At 38.9% G+C, this 10,829-nt stretch overlaps 1 long non-coding RNA gene across 1 annotated transcript; it reads right to left on the bottom strand.

The window, feature by feature from the left end:
* Positions 1-7,253: 7,253 nt before the first annotated feature.
* On the bottom strand, positions 7,254-10,598 carry LOC134421206 (uncharacterized). Its single transcript, XR_010028546.1, has 2 exons — positions 10,526-10,598; positions 7,254-8,072 (listed from the first exon to the last, which is right to left on the bottom strand). It is a non-coding gene; the product is annotated as an uncharacterized LOC134421206 (long non-coding RNA).
* Between the last annotated feature and the right edge of the window lie 231 nt (positions 10,599-10,829).

Here is a 10,829-nt window from a genome sequence, read left to right as displayed (position 1 = left end):
CTGGTTTGAGAGCAAGAAGCACGAGATAAGACAAATGTGTAATTACTTCTTGACCCACTCTTCTGGGTTATACATTTTCATGAGGTGCCATGATTCATTATTTGCGTTGATATGTACAGAAGGATGGGGCTGCTTAGTTGATATTCATTTATTCAACAGTCTGTAATCTATATTTAATGGAGTACCAGACTGTGGCATAATAAACCGTTTAAAAAGATAGCTGCTGCTTACACAGGGGTTATTGCTTGCATAACCTGTACTTACTTTTCATTACAAAACTAAAAGAGCAAAGCATAATTCACACAAGAAAATGAAGTTAACATTTAATGGCTTGAAAAATGATAGTGTACCATAATGCTGTGCAGCACTCTGAACACTTATAAAACAAAACAAGGGAGCAAAAAAAATAAATACAAATAAAAAGGCATTAACAGTGCGCTGTGAAATATGGGCACCAAAGCAAAACAATGCATTCTAGTTTGCCACCTGCTTAGCAGGACCACTCAAAGATTGCTAATTAATCTGAAACAAGTTACTGAGCACACAAAAAGACCTATAGTGGCACAAATGCTCAAATATTTTTTGTTACTTTTTTTTCTTGCATTTGTTACATTTCTGTTCCTTCTGTTTTCCTCCATGGAAATAGAAGTCTTCACATATAAAAAGTGCTGCTTGGTCTGCATATAGCCATTGAAGCTGTTGACAATCATGATTGCCCCTAGAAAGACATCTTACTGTAGGTGAGATACCATCCAGATTTGTTAAGATGAAAAGTCTGATATTGAAGCTGATAGCAGTATGAGGGAGATGTGCCCTGGTAGCCGCAGTCTTTGAGGAGAACTTCAAGGCAGTTGTTGGGATGATGGTGTTAATTTCCAAATTTAGGGGCACTTACAAATCTAACACCTTTGGCTATTCCTGTAGTAACAGGGTTTCCAAGTCATCTCTTGCTGGACTTCTCAATGAGCTGAGCTTCCAAAAACCAATGCTGGTTCAGTCAGCATCTGTAGTCCTGCAGAACTGTGAAGTTCCTCAGACTGGGAAATATGACTTTGGTTCTTGGTGAAAACTTGACTGGAAGACATTCTTGCATGCACAGGAGGTTATTGAGTGGCAGCAGCAGAGTGTGGGTTCAGCAAGTTCAGCAATTCCTCCTTTGGGAACTCATGGAGTCCCCAGCAACACCCTCCACTGAGACACGACTGGAGGGACCTCAAAACCAAACCAACACATGGAAATGTCAGTAGGAAAGCCCATCTGTGGGTTCAGCAAGTTCAGCTATTCCTCCTTTGGGAGCTCATGGAGTCCCCAGCACCACCCTCCACTGAGACACGACTGGAGGGACCTCAAAACCAAACCAACACATGGAAATGTCAGTAGGAAAGCCCATCTGTGGCCATCTCCTGCTGGCACATGGAGGTGAGTTCACCTACAGTGATTTGAAGGGAAATTTTCACCTTCCAGGCAGCAGAAAATTGTTTCCTGTTAAGTGCAGTGACTGCTGTTTTAGACAAAAAATACCCACATAGTCTTCTTAGATTAATCTCAAGAGAAAAAAAAAAAAGCCAGTTAAATAAATAAAAGAAAACACTCTCAAGGGTGTTAGAAATATAATTAAATTCGTGGCTAAAGGATTTCAAGTGCCAATTAGGGGTCATTGTAGGGTTGAAGAAATTGGAGAAGTTTTTTTTTTAAATCTTTACATTTAAGAAGCTTTTTCTGCTTGTAATGCTATCACATTGTATAATTCAGGGAGTAAACGTGATATACATAGAAAATTAATGGTGATGCCTTGTTGCCTTTTCAAGCTCCCTTTTTCTCTGTATGTCTGCTGAAGAACTTTTCTATTTTAGTGTCTTTGCTTGCTCTCTTCTGGGACTTGCATAAACACCACAGAAAGCTGACACCTGGGAATCCTTGCAGTTGCCTTAAGGGCAATTAGCTATAAAAGACAGGGCTAAAAGCTAATTGCTCTGGTTTAGTTCTCAAAGTGAAGTTTGTTGAGAAATGAAAGTTGAAGGGGAGAAAGGCCAGTTAAAAATTTCTCTCTTGAGTTTAACTGGAGCTTTTAAGACTGAAAACTTTTGCAGGTTCAGCAGCAAATTTCACGCTCTAGTGTCTACTGGGATGAGGTCCTGAGTTTTCTCTTTTTTGTTTACATTCTTGGGGATATTTTGTGCCTTTCCTTCCCTTTTTGGGGAGCTGGCAGAGGATGAAGGGGAAAACAGCACCAAAAATATGATGGGACTGAAAAGAAGAAAAGGTTTCTACTGTCAATGTTTCCAGAGCTTGTGTGGCTGCAAAGTGTGCTGGGATTTAAGCTGGGTGTATGACGACAACTGGAGGAACCAGGAAAAGGTATTTGTGATGTTCTTCATTTAGCTTGATAACTAAAGAAAACACACTATCTTCCCAGATACTTTTCACATTAGATGTGTAGTAAAAAATGGATGCTTAGGAAAGATTTGAAGCTGGTTCTAGTTATTTGAGTTTGGGTGTAGGAGGAATGCAATGGAAAATTATAAAATAGCTCTTTTATTCTGAACAGTCAACACACTGGAAGTAGGAGCGGAAATGCATCTCAAAATCTCTGAGTTCTCAAATAATTTTCCTGTCATGACTAAAGATTTTTAAAATGTTCAGTTTGCAACAAACACAAAAATGTTTGTTTCAGTGTCCCTAAAACATCCTGTTTCTACCACTTTATGGGGTTTTTTTTTTGACTCTACTATTTGAAAACAAAATTGAGACAAAAGGTTTTCTTCTATTCATTTTGAAATGTCAAGAAATGTTGTATGAATAGTGAGTGAAGGAAGGAAATCACAAAGTCTGGATTCAGAAATCTGCCTAAATTACCCAGTTCTGCAAACAGCACTGATAATGCAACACATCTTCAAAAAGCTCCCAGCTGGCTCTATTTCCATGAATTAGACCAAGATTTACTGACAATCATTTATTGACAATGTTGAACAAACTGTCGTTTGCTCCCTCATATTTCAAAAAGATGTCTGGGTGTAAAGTGTATATCCCAGAAATGGCAGGGTGCCTATGTCTTCCATCTCCCTCTCCACCAAGGGGATGGTTGTGTTTTGTTCCCTGGTATTTATCCAGCTGCAGAAGATCAGCCAAAAGGAGCCCATTCCATGCACCAGTTTCTGTGCTTTTGTTTCTTACTTTGATTAAGAGAAGTTATTTGACCTCTCCTGCTACCGTGTCCTTCGAGATTGATTTGAGGGAGTTTGGACAGGAGGGGGAAATTAAGAAGGGATGAGACCAGGCATGTTTTCATGACCTGACCAGATCTGTTACATTTCTTTTCTAAGACTGAGGCAATCTAGTTGTCAGAGACCCTATTTTACATTTTCTAAATCTATATCCTTGCTGTAATGAAAGATAAAACAGAATTTAGCAGTAAGGCTACGTAAGAATTTGGGAGGTTTGGACCCAGATGCAGCAAAGTGACTTAATGAGTGTCTGCAAACCACCTCCTGCTGAAAAATGGAGAGAGGACAGGTCTTAATGTGCCCTGGAGAAGGATGCTCTGAGACAGGTAGATGTATGATTTGCTAGAGAAAGTAGAAATTCATGGTTTGTGATATGTGCTGTGGAAGGATATAGTATTAATTTTGTATGTTCAAATGCAAATGGGAATGAGTATAATTGAGGCAAGGTTGTCACATTGCTTGAATGGAAATCCAGAAATAGCTTGTCCAGATTTCAGAGATCACTGTTGAGACTAGTAAATTGCTGGTTCCAGCCTCTCCAGAACAGTCAAGTGGAATTCAAAGGTGAGATATTGTTTAATCTTCTGTTTAATGTAAAAAAACACCCACCTTCTTCTATTCATTAGCATTTTCATATTTTCAAGCAAATCAAGATTACTTTGATATGTGTGAGGAAGAGAACTCTCAACTGAAATAGGTTTTAGGCTGGTAGTTAGAGCATGCATTCAGGGAGAGGGGCTCGAGCCCATGCAGGGGAAGGGCAGGTTAGAGTGCAGGGCTCCCCTGCTGCACACAGCAGCTGTGGCCCCAAGATAGGGGCTGGAGAGGCACCACCACTGTCTCCTCTCTCTTCCACACCCAAGTGGTTACCTAAGAACTGAGTTGGTTCCCAAAAGCCAGTTAGCTGAATAAAAGTGAAGATAGCAGCTTATGTTTTAGATATAGGTTTAACTCTGTGGTTCCTCATCTTAAATACCCTGTCAGTCCCTGGCAATGCTAAAAATGGGAACAGAAATCATCAGAGACATTTAAAATGTATGAAGATGAGTGCCTCAAGGATCAGAAGTGGCAGAATTTTCATAGGTCTCCCTTTAAGATTGGGTTGTTTTGCTGGTTTTTTGTGTATTTGAGTGTATTTTCTTGCTGCTAAGTGCACTTTTCTAAGATAAAGCTGAATAAAACTGGCAAAATCAGCTCCTTGTGTTCAGCACTAGGAAAGACCAATTGCCTGCAGAGGCAGCCAGCTGCAGCAGGGAAGGGACCAAGGTTTCCTGGCTTGCTAGGCTGATCCTGAAGCCTTTGATGACAAGGTCTGTCTGCTGCTCCAGGAGCAGGTGGGGACTGAAAATGAACCAAAGAAACAACTAGCAGGGGAAATAACATCAGGGCATGGAAAGGAAATTCTTGCTACTTTAAAAACACCATTTGACTAAATAATTGAGTTCCCTCTCCACATGCATGCTTGATCCATATGCTCAAACTTTAAGCTAAGTATTTTCTTTTTATTACTTCTCTGTTATCAGTACAAACATGTAATCTTGGGCTTACTGCTAAGTGTGTATCTGTCTTCAGTTTTTATGCTTTGTAATTCCCAAGGAAATCAGTTCTGGATATCTTGCACTGCAAAACTGTGCTCACTCTGCAGGCTAGAGGAGTTTTAAAACTGCAGGCAATGATGGTAATCCTTTGTGTAGTTACACTGGTGTAAAGCCTGAGTAATTTTAATGTAGCAAGGAGAAGCATTAGGGTTGCTATTCTCAGGAGGATGCTCACTAATTATTTCTAGATAAGGTGGTGGGAATAATCAGTGCTAGATATTGGAATGAGCATTCAATGTAATTTGTGTCCACATAATAATACCAACATCTACTTCTGTTCAACTTCTATTATCACTTTTCTTTTTTCCTTTTAAATGAGAAGATACAAGAAATCTTACTAAAAATACATCAAGTGAGCTGTACATGGATCTTTTTGAGCACTGCAGGTCTGTATCAGGCAGTGAGGTTTATAATATTTGTGGAATTGTGTGGCAGACCCCACTGGCAGTTGGGTCAGTGTGTAGAGGGGATGTGGCTGAGTTTGAACTGAACTTGGTGGCACTGAGTGCTTGGATAGAGGATACAGAGAACAGGCTGACCCACCCACTGCTCTTCAAGGCTAACAGGGAAAGAGATGCAGTTTGGGCTGATGGAGAGCTGCTTGGTTTCCCATGTTGATATAAAGCTGTATCATAGTTCTGATCAGTTAAGAACTATTCCTAATACACGTTAAAAATCAAATTTCTGCTCCAAATGAAACCACTGTGTTTCCAGGTTGGTTCCCTTTCCACAGGGAGCCTAGTCAAGTACAGGACATTTCATCTTTCCCTGGAGCATAGCATATTGAGATAATTTGTGCCTGGAGGTATCGGGAATATATTTCTTATAACATGCACAGAAGGATATGGAGATTAAAATTGTCCTAAGTGTAAATATCTTATTCTGAGTAGTCTTCTGAAATGATAAGGATTTTTTTACATTTGTCTTGTAGTTTGAGGAAATTCCTCAAATCCTGTTCTCTTCCTGGAAACTGCTGACTCTCAACAGCGCCTTGCACAATAACACATTTTTTTTAGGATAGTTTTAGCCAATCATTTGTCTGCTGTAGGAGCCTAACCTGGCAGGGTGCCTATTTTGTGCTTTTTTCCTTTATAAGTCTGGTTATCAGTGCAGGTTTGGGCTTTGTCAACCCAACCCCAATGCACTTTTTCAGCTGGCATTATAAGGCACCTTTAGAGATAGCTAGGTGCTGACACTGAGGAACACTCTGATATTAGAGCTGTTTTGTTGTTACAACAGTAGTGACCTCCTGGCATTTCACCTGTAATTTCTTTTACAGAATCCCCGGTACCTTCAAGTTCAAGCATTGTGTAATTTTATCAGGCCCTCAGGTGATGCTCCCACTCAGCCATCAGGGATCACCTGGAGACCTTCCCTTTCATTCCCTGCAGCCACCATGAGATGGCAGTTGTCACTTGCTGGACTTGTTTCACTCCATTTGAGCCACAACGACTCAAAGCTTATTGATCCTTGGAGACACTGAGCTTTCCAGCTCTGCTGCTCGCTGTTCGCAGCATGCAAGTGTGAAACTTTACAAGTGACTTTTAAAGGCAGCCAAGGAATGTGTGAGACAGATTGTTAGGGGGGAAAAAAGCAAACCAAAAACAAAACAACAACTCAACATTATTTAATTTGATGGCACAGAGCTTTATGCCAAAATAAGGCATGTGTTTGCTGTTAGCAATCAAAGAGGTTTAGCAATGAAAAGTGACATTTTGTTTATGGGATTTTACAAGCAGGGGCTCCCTAGGGAAATTAATTTAGCCCTCTGGAATGCTGCCCTCCTCCATGTCACTATCCCTGCGGTCCCAGTATTTTTTTTACCACCAAGTTTATATTAATTTTTGGGTAGATGGAACCCAGAGGGAGGGATGTGGGTGCAGTAGGTAGCTTCCCTAACTCCACACTGCAATGTCAACCTGTGGCAGGTCTCCAGCATTTTCACAGTGCTCCCTAATAAATCATCAGACCCAGATCCTGGACTGCAGCTAATAAGCAACCATCTAGAGAGCTGGGTTTTATTTTGTCCTTTCAATAAAATCCTGGAGCACAAACCCAAGCTTTTTAAAATAGTGGTCCCCAAACATAGCCTGGAGGCAGTCTAAATAATTTAGATCCTTCTTCATCTCTGTATTCTGTGGAAAAAAAAATGAAGTCTTGAAATTCTCAACTTATTTCTTAATAACAGATTTCTTCAATTTGTATCTCCATTCTCTCTGGCTATATTCCCACCCCATTTTCAGCTGCACAAATTATTCTCATCTTTTCATGAACAGAATGGTCTATAATTTTTTTCAATGTGTGTTTTCAAATAGTTTCTCCCTTCCATCCCATAGGTAGTCAAATGATATACACGTATGAGTACATTGCTTCTTAGTGATTTTTTTTCTTTTGTGAAAATCAGTAGAACCTTATATTTATAGCTTGCAAATTTTACCATCTAATTTTCAATGTAACTTTATTTCTTTATTTCAAAAACCATGAGAGGGTACTATAGTTATAAAACATTATCATCATCAATAATTTTAAAATAATCAACAAAAGACACCTTGGTTGAATATATCCTGGGGGTTCAATAAAAGGAAAGTGATAAAACCATGTAGAGTTGCTGTGTTTTCAGCCATTTTCTTGCAATGCCAAGGCTTTGAGCCATGGAAGTGATGTTTCACTGTCAGCTGTCCTGATCTACAGGATTGATAATGGAGGATGAAATTGTATGTTCCAATGCTTAGTTTACTCCTCTTGGAAATGAGTCCCTGATTCATCTAGGCTAGAAGGGGCTGCGATGTATATATCTGGGCTCTCCTGTAACAGGATATTAAATTTCACCCTTGCAGCAGACAGTTTCAGAGCATAAAGTAAGAATTGGTTGAGGAAAGGCATCAAGTCCTGGCTTTGAAGAGATGATAAAGGCTCTACACTTTCCTCAAGAGTTTCTCAGTCAATCTCTTTGTCAAGCATGTGTGTAGCAAATTTCTGAGTCTTGCATATGTGATTCAGTTTCCAGACTCTGGTTATGCCTTTCACCAAAAGATTAAAGGGTTCTGTGCACCATATTTCCTCTCTTTGGATGCACATATTTCAACCAAGTTGTCTTTCACTCTTCTTTTCTGATTAATTAAGCAGATTGAGGACTCTCAATCCCAAAGTCAAGCATTTTTTTTCCCAGTCTTAGAAGAAATTTCTGAGAGTCACTTCATATCTTCCTGGTATATGCTTCTCTACTGATTTATCCTTGCTCTTCAGCATCCTAACAAAAGGAAAAAAAAAAAAAGTAGAGGTATTTTGCAGTGGCTGGTATCTGGAAATCTAATGAGCTGTAAATGTTTGAAGCTCTAAATAAATTTAAGAGGTCATTTAGTGACTGAACTTTTCCAGCCAGAGGCTATGAGGGAAAATCTCTCATTCACCCTGGGAGTCCAAAAAGGGAGACAATGGTAAACAAAGCTCTCAAAATACCAAAATCAGTCATCTTAGACAGGGAAGACTATTTTCTTTTCCTCTTTCCATTTAAAATTATGTCATAAACTTAAAAAAAACCCAATTAGGAAAAATAGGAATACATTCCAGAAAAACCAAAGTCTCATGTTTGTCTTTCTCCAGTGAGCTACCTAGTCTCAATGTGACAGAGTGAAATATATTTTTCCAATATCTCTTAATGACTATCCATGATATCATGTGTCTATTTCTCTCTTTATGGCGCACAATCTGTCCTTCTCAAGGTTGTTTGATCCACCAGTGTTTCCTTTCCTATTCAGAAAAAGGTGAAAAGAGCATGCAGAGGAGGACGAGACTGGTAGATTGGTAGCTCTAGGGCAGTACAGACTGATTACCAATAGGAATGTTAGAGAAGAACTCTGTGCTGTTCAAGAATTTTTAAGAGTCTGGATAGAAGAAAAGTAGGAAAAAATAATAAAAATAAGTAAAGTTTTGGATGGGAAGACTATTAGCCTGTCTCTCATGAACTTTTCATTTCCAGGAGTCTCTGCCCTGATTTGGAGTTAGAAATCAGAGTCATAGGCAGAAAATAGAGATGAATAAACAAGTAGGGAAGAAAAGAAACAAAAATCCAACAAATCAAAAGATCTTCACTCTGGCAATTTTTCTAGAATATCTTTGTGAATACCTGATGAAAAACCAACAGCATAATGTGGGATATCAGAATTTATTTTCTGCTAAGAGGAGAAGGTGGACATTTTACTAAGTTTTTTTTTTTCCTAAATCTGCCTTTAGCAACCCAAAACTTTGTAACAGTGAAGAGCATTACATGTTTATATATATATGTGTGTGTGTGTCTACAGGCTTTTGATATAGCTTTAAGGACATTTTAGTCTTTTTCTCCCTTCTTCTCTCTTTCCATCTCTTTCCCACCTGTTTGGTTTAGCAGTTCTGTTTCACTTCCAGCAATTATGTATTATGCATGCCCAATTCAGCAAAGCTAACAAGAGTTCTGCAGCACACTATCTTTGTACATAAGTACTCCTCTTGAAAGCATAAAATCCAATTGCAATTGTTTAATAACAACTGCTTTTGTAATAACAAAAGAAATTAGACTCTCTGAGAGATATTTTTATGGGGGCATAAGCCCTGTAGATACTTTGTTGGTTTTTTATTAATCTCATGATTCTTTGGTTATACACAGAAAAATAATCAAAAGAATTATTTGTTTTACCTGGAAATTGTCCTTTACTATGTGTTCAGTTCTCAGTATAAGTTCCCAGTTTGGTTAATGTTGCACTTGCTTGATTTATACTACTGGGTTTGCTTTTATAGGTAGGCATATTTCTGAACAACCTACAAACCATAGTCTTAGAATACTAGAGCTTTGCTAATATTTTAATGCAATGAAAACGTACTGGTTGTAGAGAGGATGTTTTGGAATATTTTTTTTTTTTTGTAACTCCCAAATCTCTAATTTTGGTATACTAAATGTACTGAAAAGACAATTGTTCCCTTAAATTGAGAATTTCTGGACATGTGTGACTGCTAAATGTGAAATAGATTTCATATGGAAATAATAAAAAGAAAATCTGAACTATGATGAGCATTCAGGTACCAAAAAAACATTTATAGGAGAATGTTGGTGTTAGTGGTTGGTGGCTCAGAAATTCATTGACAGATGGAAAGGAGTAAACACATTTTGTTCTTCTTCAAGGTATGCAAACCTAACATTTGCCTTCCAGGAGGCATTTCTGACTTAGAGGACAATTCCTGGTTTAGGGGGAAGAACAGAAAAACAAAATAAAAACCCAGTCCAACAATCTCTTCCATCTATTTTGGATCACTGAGCTTTAAAGGTGGAATGAAATAGGAAGAGCAGCACATCTGGACAGGCAATAACAGCAAAGAGTCCAAAATCTCTTATCACCTTTCTGTATAAAATAGAAGCCAACCATTGAGATGTGAGAATATAAGAGTAATTACAATGAAAATATAATCCTTTATCTGTTAACAGACATAAAGAGACAAGCCATAAAGACATCTACAAAATCTTGTAGTGCAATTTTTCATTTCTACTAATTTTTTTTCCTTTTTAAAACCTGAGCAACTTGGTAAAAATAAAATAATTCACTTAATATCTCCAAGTTGCAGAATCTGCACTTTAAGTTGAATTTTTTCCTTCATTTTCTTAACTAAGAATGTTTTTCATCTGAAGCCCAATTCCTACAACATCAGCAAAGCAAGGGGAAAAGCAAATCCTACATTGACAGCGTGTCTGTTCCTTCGTTTTTGTATTTGGAGCAGCTCTGATCTGCGAGCGGGCTGTGACTTTGTGAGGAGCAGAGAGGGGACCTGGGGTAAGGCACGCTCTATTTGTGTGCTGGCTGCTGGCAGCAGCGCTGGGTGAGTGACAGAGCAGGAGCTGGGGTGAATCAAACGCGCTGCCACGGGCTCCTCGCTGCCACCGCGTGCAGGGGACTTCAAAAGCTGCACTTCTCCAGGGATTCCTTGAACTTGCCTTTGTTTTTCCTTTTGCTGTTATTGTTGCTCTGTCCCCGTTTTTGAC

This window comes from Melospiza melodia, chromosome 8 (genome assembly GCF_035770615.1).
Source record: "Melospiza melodia melodia isolate bMelMel2 chromosome 8, bMelMel2.pri, whole genome shotgun sequence".
Taxonomy (NCBI): Eukaryota; Metazoa; Chordata; class Aves; order Passeriformes; family Passerellidae; genus Melospiza; species Melospiza melodia.
Note: the sequence above shows the minus strand (reverse complement) of the source record. Positions and strands in the feature narration are given on the sequence as shown.